At 41.7% G+C, this 14167-nt stretch overlaps 1 protein-coding gene across 1 annotated transcript in view; it reads left to right on the top strand.

Moving 5' to 3' along the window:
• LOC111865575 (transducin-like enhancer protein 4) overlaps window positions 1–14167 on the top strand; it is a 399537-nt gene that overhangs the window by 75815 nt on the left and 309555 nt on the right. The gene's annotated exons all lie outside the window — the stretch shown is intronic.

The raw sequence follows: 14167 nt of genomic DNA, 5'->3' as shown, positions 1-14167 counted from the left end.
AATTTCTTTACCAGCTTAGTTACTAGCTTCTGAAAAAGGACTTGTATGCATGCAGATCCTAATTGGTGGCTTCCGAAGGTAGTATGATTGTCCCATTTGAGCCTGGCTGCCCTGAGTACAGAAAGCTGAAGCTTGAATTTATGTGTCTGAAGTGCATGTAAGGCCATTTTCCTGTGAATTGAATCCTAGTTTTAGGGACATGTGGTCTCCCTTATCAGTGTCCCATATTACGATATCTTAACCAGGGAATGAGATAACTGGTTAGCCACAGATTCAAGTGATCAGAACGTTGTGGCTGAAGTGTAGTCAAACCCAGCTTGCTCCTAGAAGCACACGATAACTATACCTGACAAAGGAAGTGATAGTGCCTATGCCCGCTTGAAAGAACTTGTTTCGCTACTTGCTTCACCACACTTCGCTGGGCGCCTCACCTACTCGTCGCAGCAAAACACGGCAGTCATGCCACATTTTGTACCTCATATCCTGTGATGTCAGTGGCGTATTATGACGAGCATTGAAGTTCATAAACCGTACAGTCACATGGCAAGATCTCAAAAAACAAGTACTGAGTATGTTTATGAGTTTGGCATGGAATGTATAGGTACGCTTTTCGAATCAGAGCTCAAAGTAAGCATGTATCGTGGATTTATTAAGTATTTCCGAGTGAATGGCCCGTTCCATTTCAGTACTACCTCCCATCTACGCCTAGGACGTGTGTACGTTCAAGTTTTCCATCAAAAATTATGTACTCATTTCTTATTTCTCGCACGCCTGTTACCTGTCTCCATCTCACTCACCTTAATTTTATTACTGATAGACCTTTATCATAGAACCACAAATTGTGAATCTCATTATTATGCAGTTCTCAATATCTTCTCGTAACTTTCTCCCTCTGTGATACAAGACTTTTCCTTAGGGCACTGTTCTTAGATACCTTCGGTCTGTGTTTGGGCAGAAGTTCGGATTTAACACCCATACAGACCTCAATGCAACACTGAACGTATTACGTGTCGTGAATAAGGAGTAATTGGTTGTGAATAAATATTTCCTACACTTGCCTTTTCTAACCAGTCCCCAAATAAGACGGGTGTACCAGTATAATACGTACATATGCTGTCATGCACAATGGCGTACGCTTAAGAAGATGGATGGGAACTTTATGGAAAAATAATAAAGGGGAGTTAAAGAAAATAAACGCTTCTGAATGGCGTTCATTGAAGATGTAACTGTGGTTGTATATCTCTTACTGTGTGACCATCATATTTACGGCGTTTGAACACGGCAACACCACAGCATGGCTGCAAGTGAGTGGGCTGGAACGACCAAGTAGTCCATAATACAAGGCTAGTTGGAGAGAAGAAAACAAGAGAAAGAAGACAAATATAAAAAAAGAACTACAACACAGGCAACTACTATAACCTTGTTCCTAGGCTGTCACCATTGTATTTGTGTACCAGCATGCTTAGACTGTGTATCGTCCGTTTCATTGTCTTGGATCCCCCTTTTTGTTTCTCTTATGAACACCCATTGAGAATGAACTTCATTTGGACTGAAAAAAAGTCGAGTCGTTCATGCGCCAGGAGCACTTCGGCTTCTCTTGTTATAGGCAAAGTGTGAAATGAGGCATTGGACACAATTTCTAGTCATTGTTTAGAATATAGCAGGCGAAGCGTGAAATCTTCACTGTTTCACGTATTTGCTGAGGCGTTTTGTGCAGCGACAGACTGACATTGTGTTCAAGACGATCTGAACAAGACAGCCAGACCTCAGGACCTGAACTATGTAAAGCCAACCTAACCTAACCTAACCTGACCTAACCTTAGTTAGTTATTGGAGAGGGTGGGTTTCCCCATGCACTGAGACCAGTATTGGTCCATTGTGCCTCCCTCTGTGATATTCTACCAGTCTCTATACCCTACCGATATTGGTGCGTACCATCAGTCCCGACCGAGCCAGCGAGTTCGGCCTCTACTGGCTTGGCGGTATCTATAATGCTTTCCCCATCTATCAGAGGCGTTAGAGACTACTGTTGGGCGGGAAATGTCCTTGAATTTAGCTCAGTGACCTCCTTTGGAGATATGAGGTTCTTTTACGTGCCGGAAAGCTACGACACGGGACCCACGGCTTGAAGTCCCTCCCGGAGGACTTGTTCCCTGAATTTTTCCGCCCTTAAAAATTCCACGACCTCCGCCGGGTTTGAATCCGCGTACCACGAGTCATGAGGTGGGAACGTTACCTCTAGACTACGGAGGCCGCTTTGACCTAACCTTAGTTGACGTGATTTAAATAACAGGTTTTAATTATCATTACTGTTTTCAGTGCATCAGGACTTATGAAAATAACAGTGTCTCTCTACTCTCGAACTAATTGCGTTTTTCATTTCCTTTTTTTACGCCAGTCACCTTATTCTTTACGAATAACAGTGATATTTAAACGCATATTTGTGTTTTTTAGTGTTCGTTTTCATCCTATTAACATTTTCAACATATCTGTTTAGGTATTTTATAGAACAGCGTCCCTCTGGCGGGTCTGGGTGTGATGTAAGGTCTCGAAACTAATAACCTCCATCGTACATCATAAATTCTACGGTCAATAAAACTAAAATTACCTTTATATATCCAGAAACACATAAAGTCATTTCGGTGACTATTAAAAATTGTGATACCCTAGGTAAAGTTAAAGCAATATAAAGTTGTCACTGTGCTTAACTAAGCACTACGCCTTGAAGGCGTATTGGGAGTGTATGTATAGATCCACATATTCTCGACCTCGACACTAGCTGGGGTGAATGGTCAGATTCACGCCCCTGACGCTTTGCCCTCTGGTAAAGAAACTCCGGTACCTATTGGATAAGTTGGGTGGACCCCAGAGCCGGTCCGAACGACGTGGGGAAGAGAAAATTCTTGAACGTACCGGGACTCGAACTCCGATCCCTCTGTGCTCCAGCCCGTAACCAGTCGCTATACAAACTGCGCTAACCCGTCTCCCCTTATCAGTGCGGTATTTACATTATTACAGGTAATTAAAAGTTGCTAGGGATTTCGCTTTGAATTGAACGATTTGTGTTGATTGTGTTTCAAAGTAAGTATGAGTGTGTATCTGATATTCTCAAGAACGTAAAGAGATCGCACAATGTGACATGTCCTGAAATGCAGTATTGGTGTATACATTAATCATAAAACTTTGCAGCAAGAAACTGTTGATAATTATATTAGTTAGAATAACGAATCAAAATAATAGTCATATTCATCATAGGACAGTGAGAGAAATTAATGTTGATAGTTGTAAATATTGGAACGATAAAATGAATTAATATTGATACGTACATTAGTCATCGAATAATGAAAGAATTCCGTGTTGATAAGTATGGTGTATATTAATCATAAAGCTATAAACTTGTACCATTCCTTTTGAGCGTGTCCGCAACGAAAAGTGGTAAAAATGCGCATATTTGGTTTGCATATTTTTATCTATATCTCTGTCTATCTTTCCGTAACGTGTATAATTTTAATCCAAAATAATTTCCCCCAAATTCCTCCTGTTTTTAAAATAATTATAGAAACGAAAATGAATCTGCCAGAACTGTTGTGCTATGCCCCTCATTTCCAAGTTTGTTCCGTAAGATATTTTTCCCCCATCCACATGAAATTCTGTAAGGTTTGGTACATGGGTTAGGTGGAGAGAAGTTTTTCTGAGCAAGCAAAATGTGTATTTCAGGTACACATTTTTCCGCTGGCGCAAATACTTCGTTCAGCATTGATTAGCCTGTAATATCTGCCTTAACGTTTTAAGACGCTCATAACGAGCGAAACTGAAATGAGATTAACACAGAAGCAGTGTTAAAATACTGTTAAATTCGTTAAGTGTGCGTTTGTGTGTTATGCCGGAATTGCCCTTTTTTTATTTCTTCCTTGTGTCGTCGTAACTACTGTGAAGAACAGAGCCCCTTTGAGAAGCGTATGGTCGCTCAGGCAGTTGAGAAGTACCCCACTTCTTAATGCACCCGAAGATTCATTGCCTTATTGACAAGAGCTCACCACTTGTCCCTATCCTGTGCCAGATGAAACCAGTCCACACCCTCACACCTTATTTCTTTCAATTACATTCCAGTGTTATCCTCCCATCTTATTATTATTATTATTATTATTATTATTAGTAGTAGTAGTAGTAGTAGTAGTAGTACTAGTAGTAGTAGTAGTAGTATTAATATTTTAACTGCAAATGGGGTTTTACCCTGTGACATTGGTACTACAGTAAAACACTACACACAAATAACACACATGGCACAAAATAACACCACGCTGAAACAAAAGACAGCACACAAAACTACACAAACAATAAAGGACACACTACACACAATGAATACAATGGTGTCCAAATGGTGTCTGCCCTTCAGGTTTCCCAACAAAATTTTGTACACATTTCTCCTTTATCCCTTGTGCAGTGTTGGCATCTGACCCCCCCCCCCCTTTATTTGATAGCCCTACTAGTACAGCGGTTGTAGTGCATTTCGGAGAGAACAAGTTACTGCGCTTCTCCTCAGCCTTTGTGATATCACCTGGAACTTAAGCTCGGATAAGACTGTGCTCTCTTTGTGTTATGCAGTTTACGAAGGTCCTATTTCAGTATATTTAGAGATAACGTATCAGCATAGCAGTTCTGTCTGGTTAGAGTACTGCGTGGGAGTGACAACTTGTTGGTCCAGGTGGCATTCGATTTGCTGATTCATTTCTATTAGTGCGTATACCGGGTGTCTGCCAAGTCACAGGAGGTTATTAGGCCTAATTGGGTTAGTTTGAGAGAGAGAATTTTTTATCGGTATTGATCAGATTGTCAGCCAGTACGGAGCTATCGCGGAAAATAGAGGAAACGCAAAATAGCCGAGTAAAATAATTTTGTTTGTCATATGATTCTCCACACAGAATCAAGGAACGAATCTCGCAAGAAGACATTTTCGGAACACTACGGATGTTTTATAACGCAGCCCCTGAGCCAGTGTTCGACGAATTTGCCGTAAAACACACCTGAATGGAAATATCGGGAACGTTACCACTCCTAATGTGGAAGCTTTTCAGCCAATAGGTTACCCTTCTTGTTGCTGGACTGTCGCACGCTGCAGCCTTGTGAAACACATTTTGTATCTGATGGCACAGCTTGCTCGACGGTGGGGTAACCAACTGATACAATTCCCCCCGTGTGGTCCAGCAACAGTATCCACTATATTTTTCGGCAGTTTTCAACATAGATATTCAGTGAATATCTGATGAGGTTATATTCGCTACCATCTTGACTAGTTCTATTGAGATTAGTGAAGGAGGGTAGCCACACTACCTTAGTTTCCCATAGAAAATCTACTACTTCTTTGGGAAGAAGTTTGTTCTCAGGACAGATTCGATTTGTGGCTAAAACACTACGGCGCATCGCCTTGGCAAGTAACAGAATACTTGAATCTGTGCTATGGATATCGCTGAATTGATCGTGGAGAACGGCCGTCGAGCCTCCCCGTTCACCAGACTTCAGTGACTTCAACTTTTCTTCTGGGGATGTATCAATGAGTTGGTTTATACAGATAAATTACAGAGATGAAGTGCTACTGCTGGCATGCGGAGGAGTCCTGAGGCCGTACGTAGGGCAACGAGATACGTTCTAGAGCGGGCAAGACTGTGAACTGGTAGCGCGGTAGCTGATTCTGAACAGCGACTGTTGTAGATAACTAATAAGATACAATTTTGTATGCAGCTGATAAGATAACTAAATAAAAAGGTTTGCTTATCCGTAATTTTCAACAATAAATTCCGTAATGGTGGTAAATCTGTCATATATCCACGTATGATATTTCGTGGGACATCGTATACAGACAGCCAACGCTGTACGACGATTTGAATTGTGAAATTTCGCTAATATGAATTTTTATAATGAATCAGATACCCTTGGCCGGGCTTGTTATCCGAACGCTAACTTGCTCGTGCGAAGTCCCTTTCGAACAAAAGCGCTCATGTGCGAACGAAAATTGAATCAAAAGAACGCAGCGTCACCCAGTCAGTTCGTCTTGCTCTGGTGTGCATGTTGTATATGGTGTGTTTAAAACATTTATGTAGTTTACATCATTCATGACTGATAAGACAATTTCTGCAAATAGTTATGATTGTACCGAGAGAGAGAGAGAGAAAATAAAACCGCTGTAGTTAGCTATTGACGCTGTAAGTGGAGGCTCGTATAGTAAAACTTCGTTATGGTGGAATTTGACATTTTTAGCATTCCACTGTCCTAGACAGCACTTATTTTGTATTAGAAAGATTGTTATTGTTAGTTTTATAGTACAACAAGGTCTCCAGTGGTCATGCCGTTATCTAATGCCTGTGCCTTTCTTTTCCGGCAGTTAAATTGGCGATATCTTTTTTTCATATTTTGTAATCGTTAGGAACATGACAAATATATCATAGCTCATGTGGGAAACAGCGATTTGCATTACTGAATTTCGCCTTACGTACTCTCCCCAGGAACGCGACTTTGTAAGAGCGATAAGTGTCTGCATATTTGTCTGTGTAACCCGACTGTAGGTGGCAACACGTGACATTACATTCGAGTTGGACAGTAGCGGTTCTTGACAAAACAGGAAACACTACCCAGTAAGTCAGAAAGGTCGAAATGAGGCACACGTGAAGAAGAGAGGGAAGTAATGTAAAAATGCATCATTAATATGTATTTAAGAATCATACTCCATGCATGGGGCAATAAATATGTGTATATATTCGTACGTGACTAGTGAAAAATCGTGGCTGACGATTGTAAAATTATTCCTTCATGTCTCATTTGTTATTCCGCATATGAACGTTGCATTATGTAGGAAATCGCAACAAGCCCCCTGTCGAGTATGTCATATGAACATTCAACTTCAATATGGTAATCGGAAATTGCGCACTTATACGGGTATGCACTTAAGCATTCATGCACACACGCAAAGCTTGCGTGCACCGCCGCACCCCCATAAGGTAAAAGGCTTCTGTTCTGTTCAGTTGGTTATTTAACGACACTCAGTAGCGAGATTATATAGCGTCGGATGGTAGGATGGTTCATATATGAGTTGGAAGGGATTTGGAAGGAAACGATCGTGGCCTAATCGGGGTACTGTCCCGGCGTTTGCCCGAAGGAATGAAGAAGACTGAAAAACATCAGTCAGTAAAGCTGGTGTCCCCAGTCGAGATCTGAAGCGAATACCTCCCAAATACAAGTCCTGTAGCGTCACCGGTAGGCCAGTCCTTTCGGTGTACAGGCATAGAATGTTAATTAAGTAGCAGTGGAATAAATGCCCGGTCACGGTGGCTGAGCCGTCTAAGTCATGAACTGTCTTCGCTCGCTTAGAAGCCGGGATCGTGGGTTCGAATTCCACAAGGGCATGGATGTTTGGTATGTGTATGTGTTTATTATGTTTGTGTTGTCCTATGTTAACGTAGAGGCCTTGCGACGAGCTGATCACTCGTCAAAGGAGTCGTACCGTCTGTAAAATGATCAAAATGAAAAAAAAACTTCGACACGGTAAGGTAAAAGAGGAACGGATTAAGTAAGTAAGTAATAAATTTTGGCTGTAGTAATTTGAATTATTTATTATTAATTAATATTAATTTGAAGCTTCTCCCCACCCGAAACAGGTAATTTTGTTGCTGGAACTCGGTACTGGATTTGAATTTATTATTTGTTGTTGCGTTAGGCGAAATGTTATTTTAATGCTTTACACTTCAGTTTATTCGAGAATTGATATGCTGCTGTGTATAGTCTCCCGAAGATTTTTCAGTGGTAACGTTTAATTCAAAGTGTTCTATACGAGTTCCCGGACTCGCCTCGGCGAAAGAAGATGAGAGGGGAGGCCAAGGCCACACTTCCGCAAGCCAGCTGCATCAGTCTGCCACGTGACACCGCGCTTTGAACACGCATTTTTTTTACACGAGTGCTTTTCGACTTCGTGTTTCGTTTTATCTACGATGGTTAGCAAAATCGAGTAATGTGTCTACATCGAGTTTTGCGAGAAGCTCGGTAAATCCGGTACCAAAATCCATGAAATTCTCCTTGAGGCTTTTGGAAAACATTCTTTAAGCCAGACAGCGGTTTTTGAATGGCATTCACGTTTCAAGGTCCGTCGAGTGTCAGTTGAAAAGGACCCGTCCAGGACTACCATGCACCAGCAAAACGACAGAAAATGTTGAGAAAAAAAAATTGAGAATTCATCAACGAAGAGCGTTGCCGAGCAACCCATGAGCTCGCAGACGCTGTTGGGATCAGTTACGGAGTTTGCCAGGAGATCTTAACACAAAATATGAACATGCGCCGCATTGCTCCTTCATCACGACAACGCACCCGCCCAAACGTCCATGAAAACCACAGAGTTTGTGACCAACAGCAACATCTTCCTTACGCGCCGGATTTCGCTTTGTTCCCCAAATTGAAAATGATGCTGAGGGGACTATATTTTGAAACAATATCTGACATCCAAAGGGAATTGCAAGCGGTACTCGACAGCAGGAAGGAAAATGACTTCCATGGTGCGAGAGAGGGAGACGGGACTGCTGTATGCGTTCCCAAGGAGACTATTTTGAAGGAGATGGCAGCCAAATTTGAGTAAGTTAGTCCATCATTTGTTTTTTTTTTTTTTACCTAGCCGGGGAATTTTCCGAAACACCTCGTACGTGTAACTGGTCAGGAAATCAATCTTCCATATTGAGATAATTTCAGAAAGCAGAAGTGTATTTCCTCTTGAGTCCTACTTTCGATATAGCAGTATTTTATGACTTATTTGTAAGCACACACACACACACATATATATATATATCCTTTAAATATATTGGGCATGATATTACGAGGGAGAATCAATGAATATATCACAAATGGAAGTAAAGCAGCTGTAATAGATATAATACATTTTCTGTGTGTATCACTAGGCAGCAGCACAGTCCAACTTCATGAGAGTCTAGATAGCACACGCCAATGCGCATGTTCAGATGATGGTTTCAGTAGTCAAAATGGTGACCGTGCATGAGGGGTGTAATACCGAAAAGCAGCGTTCTGTTGTGCGTTTCTTTGTGGGCAAAAGGACTAAATGCAAAGGATATTCCCACAGAAATGTTCCCTGTTTACGGTTGGAACTGTTTGTCATGTAAAGCGATTCACAGCTGAGTGGTAAATGTTTCGGTGATGACGAAGAGGTTGAAACGGAGGTGCGGAAGTCGCTGAGACAATAGTCAAAAGACTTCTGTGCTGCGGGTTTCGACGCACTTGTAAAGCGATGGGAGAAGTGTATCAATGTTGGTGGAGGATTTGACCAGAAGTAAATGTTTTTCCCAGGTTCGAATACCACTTCTTTTACGTTTTATATCCATTTGTGACCTATTTACTGACTCTCCGTCGTAAATAATATTTCTGTCTAAAGCAACACCAACCCAGGGTTCTACTTCTGGGGTGACACTTTTTGTTTACAAAGGATATCAGGTACGCATTTGATTTGAAAATGTGAAGGTGACAGATCGCAATTTCCTTGTAGAGTTTCTCTGCCATCTTTGAGCTGTCTTGTCCTTTTGGTATTGAATGCACAGACATTTGTTGGGTAGCCATTTCGTTTATTGTTAGAAACTGTTTTGGTGAGGACAGGAAACGAACTAAGCGCAAATGACGTAGCACACGATTGAGGTATCCATGGCTGCGTATAATGACATCGTTGTAAATGGGCCAATCCAGTCTGAGTTCTTGATTTTAAATGTTAAATGCAAAAAAAAAAAAAAGCACGCAGCAGAGCTGCTGCTTATAAGTAGGGCTATCCATAGCAAATATATTGTCGGAGATAATATTATTAATGCCATTATTTTAAATTTCGAACTATTTACCAGTATTCAGACTGTTAAACAAATTTAATTTGTAGAAAATCCTAATTTCTAAACAGTTTCATCATACGCAATATTCACATCTATAGCAGCTGGCTGTCTACATGCGGATAGATGTAAGAACTTATAATGGATTAATTGAACAACGCTTTCCATTCTAATTTATCACCGGTGCGTTCTCCTAGCTGCGCGTGAACCTCCATGCCCGTTAATAACCCCCCCCCAATGATCTCCATGCAAACAGCTGTCTGTCGAGCAACTCTCCCGTAACCCCAGTTTCACCCTACAAATAAATTGGATCGAAAAGTGCGTGACAGTCGTTTATTAATACAGCGTTTAATTTTGGACATACATCCTGTTTTTGAGACGTTTCAGTGAAACCGTTCTCGGTTAGAAATCTATTCTGTTGGGCCCAATCTCCTTGGTCGGGAGAAAACTACTAGCAGTATCGAGCCCAACAGAGTAGGTATTTTGTTACCTGTGGTTGGAGGCAGAGTCTTGTTTCAGAAACGTCGTCTCAAAATCATGAAGATGGATAATGCACAAAAAATCACTGTTATACAAATATATGACTGCATCAAAATAAACCACGATAGCCACATAACACTTTATAATCCTTCTTTGCACATCTCGTTATTAAATTCTTATTTACAGTACTGTTTCGGAGTTTAGCCTTATTTAAATATTGTTTTGATTTAAAGTTGCCAGTACGTATTTTTATTCTTCGCCTGCCATATCGGCTGTTATGGGAGTCATGAAGTCACACAGGTTTATGTGATATATGTAGTCTTGTCTCTTGCCAGTTGGCTGCTCTCTGTGCTTGGGACACAAGAAAACACACATTGGTCGTAACGCTTGTAAAACCAGCTGATAAATGACCGTAGCCCCCCCATCGCAAGTTATTGTGATTCATTAGAAGAAGTTATCGCTATGTAGGATATTACACTCCCGGTTTTATTTGTTTTTATTAATGTGGCAGCGGTGGTAACATAACTTCCACATACAATCAATTTAATTGCACGAACTTACAGCACAGTTTTTTTTATATTTAATGTGAACCGCAGATGTGTTGGTCGTTAAAACAGGATAGTAGGAGCATATTTCGTAATCCCCACTCCTCTCGTCTCGAGTACAGTCCAGTACATTGCTGAACTGGTCGCCAGTAACACCGTAGCTAGACAGGCGCGAGGCTTCGCAGTGACGGTCGGTGTCAGCGTGCAGGCGTTTGTTATTACCAGTGTTATGGGCTCTTTCTCTTTGGTTCTTCTGCTCCTTTCTCAAGTCCCCACGTCAGTCAGCTAGGTTCTGGTATCATAAACGAAACTAAATTGACTCAATGTTCAGCCGAAAGATGATGTTTAAGAGGGCCGAACAAATGGAAGTCGCTTGGACTTCCCACTTGAAATTTCGCAGCGTCACATTTGTCTGTGCACGATGGGTGCCGCGCATGCTGACCCCACAACACAAAATGCAAAGAATGGGTCTGGCATTACAGCATCTCAATTGCTACCACGATGCTAGCCCGAATTGTCACAGGTGATGAATCTTGGGCTCACCATTACTACCAGCTGAACATTTTCCCGACGATGAAGCTGTAGAAAGGGAAGTCATCGCCTGGTTCCGACAGCAGCCCAAAGAATTTTATGTTAGTGGTTTTCAAGGGCTAATGAAACGATGGGATGTAGGTTAACAAAGAAGCTGTGCGCAGTAGAACTGATATTTTTGTGATCAGAGCACCCTGTTTAGCAAAAAAAAAAAAAAAAAAAAAAAAAAAAAAACTTGTTCTGTGGTATGAATAAGAAGTGAAACTTTGTTGAGCTGTGTTGTTTCATATTGCGTGTTTTGTTGTGTGAACAGTCCCTGTAATGACCCATATGAAACTCACAGGGTGGCCGTATGTGACGAATTAGAAAAATATAATGATTTTCCTCTCTCCGGTCTACACTACAGAAGTGTGTATCAAATTTTCGTAGACAAAGGGAAGGTAGTAATCCCTGTTTTCTGTCTAATTTAGATGCGGTCTTCTAAGAAACCACAAGCCTCACAGTTATGAAATTTGGCATTCATGTGTTGAGGGTCCTCTGTGTCCGTTGACATTCTTAGTTGCAGCGATTTTCTTGTGAACATTGTAGCCATACAGGCCCGTGGATCGTACCCAGGTTTGTTTATTTAAGGTAATGAAGACCCTACACCGTATTTGTTTACCTCGTTCTGGGTCTTCTGTATCAGCCCGCATGGCACCCTTCAGTGTATGTTCACGGTCGTTTGTTTGGCTTATTCAACCGTGAAGATGTAGGCGACAGGTTCCTAGGAAACGTCTGCTGAGTTTCAACGGACTACACGGCGTTATATCCCAGAAGATAGGACTGCAAATGAGAGAACCTGAAATCCTACAAGAAATTACATATTTTCCCCTGTTTTTTTGCCAGCTTCAGACTTTGCCCACGCTAGGGGGGACGCATGGTTTTCTTTCGGATCCCAGAGGTCCAAGGCCGTAGCTCCTTACCCCAGTATGCACTCTGACCAGCAAAGGAGAAAGCGTCCATCTCCTAAAATAACCAATGGTTGCCGATGAGAAATGAAATATGTCTCACTGTTGATGGCCAATCAGAAGCTATCAGTTTGTAAAAAATCTAATTTTCAACACAACGAGCAGAACGCTTCGACTTGGCGTCCGTGACACTGCGATATCTCGATTCGGAAGTCGAGCACAGCTGACGCACCTTCCCGCAGAAGTGTACAGAGACGTTCAATTCTGTATTGTTTATTAATTTGTCCTGAAGTCATAACCTGATCTGGAAGTTCTGTACAAATATACAGGTATAGAGTGCTTTACCAGGAGCATTTCCCTGAACAACAATCGTGTAAGGTAAAGCTGTCCCAACTAATTAAGCACTACGCCATGAAGGCGTATGGGGCAGTGGATGTATAGATCCACAGTTTTTTGACCTCGGCATTAGTTGCCGGCCTCTTTACCTCCGAGGGAAAGCCCCAGGAACCCATTCGGTAGGAGACTTGGTGGGCCCCAAAGCCGGTCTGGACGACGTGGAAAAGAGAAAATTCTTGACCCTACCGGGACTCGAACTTCGACTCCTCGGTCTCCAGCCCGTAGCCAGTCGCTATACCGACTATCCCGGCTAGTCGAACCACAACCATGTACTGCCTTTTTAAAATGCAACCGGATTTTTTTAATGCTAAGTGTTTAATATAGGAGACTGCTGGCAGAACTAGCTCCATTACTTCACCTGTTCTACTTAAATGCACACAATATGCCCTAAACAGAAATTTTGCTGATGTGTGATGGCCAATTAAAATATTTGAGATCTTTTCCTAAAATACCATTTTGTTAAGACCAAGGCTAATGACTGACATCTCTTTCTAACAGACTCAACTGAGTAAATGCCTCCACATTTTTAACCCTAGGATGGAGACAGTTCTAATTTACGAAACTTGGTTCTGTTGGGAGTGCTGCACGATGGACAAAGTACACAAATTCAGAAGACCTGAAGTAGTTACAATAATTCGAGCTTTAGAAATGCCAGTGTTTACGTATTTGAGTTGAGAGGTGTAAACATACGTCTGCATGTTCTCGGCTAACTCGATCTGAATAATGCACTAATTTCTTCCATCCGGAAAGCATTCAGCAGCGGCTGTCTCAAGCGTTTCTAATGCCGTTGCAAATGCGAGAGCTGCAAGATCGAATCCACTCGACTGATACATCTAAACAAAAAGCTGATATAGACATAAAATGAAGCCATATTCTGTCCAGATAGTGCTGTTGTTATTCCATGTTGACGTGTAGAACTTCCAACCATTCAAAATAATCGGTCTCGTATTTTGTTAGATGTAATTTCTTTCATCAAACAGGATGTGTTTTGCGGTTTCTGACAGAATTTGACTTTCCTTTTCTGCGTTTTCTCCGCAGGAGCACATGTGGTCATACCGAGTTGCAGTAAAAAGCTACCATGGGCTCGGTACAAACTGTACGAGGGGAAGGTAAGCCGCAAGGCTGCCGGGCAATAACTAATAACGCAGTCCGCAATTACTGGTCTGTCCATATAGGGCCTAATTGTAATTGCAATGGAGATGGAGGGAGGATTTTTTTTTAAAGCTAGGGCTGGGGGTAATTGGCGATTGTTATAGGTTCAGTGCCGTGGTTAAGAGGGTTCCATGTGTGTGCAGGCCAGGAAGTAATTACTTTTCACTACAGACCACGCTTAAAAATGTACAAAATTTAACAAACTTGACTCATGTACGAACTAATGCATTGATAAGCGAGTGTTCGACATGTTTTATGT

Source organism: Cryptotermes secundus, unplaced genomic scaffold (assembly GCF_002891405.2).
Source record: "Cryptotermes secundus unplaced genomic scaffold, Csec_1.0 scaffold1019, whole genome shotgun sequence".
NCBI classification, from domain to species: Eukaryota; Metazoa; Arthropoda; class Insecta; order Blattodea; family Kalotermitidae; genus Cryptotermes; species Cryptotermes secundus.
The sequence above is the reverse complement of the archived record's forward strand: the minus strand, read 5'-3'. Positions and strand labels throughout refer to the sequence as shown.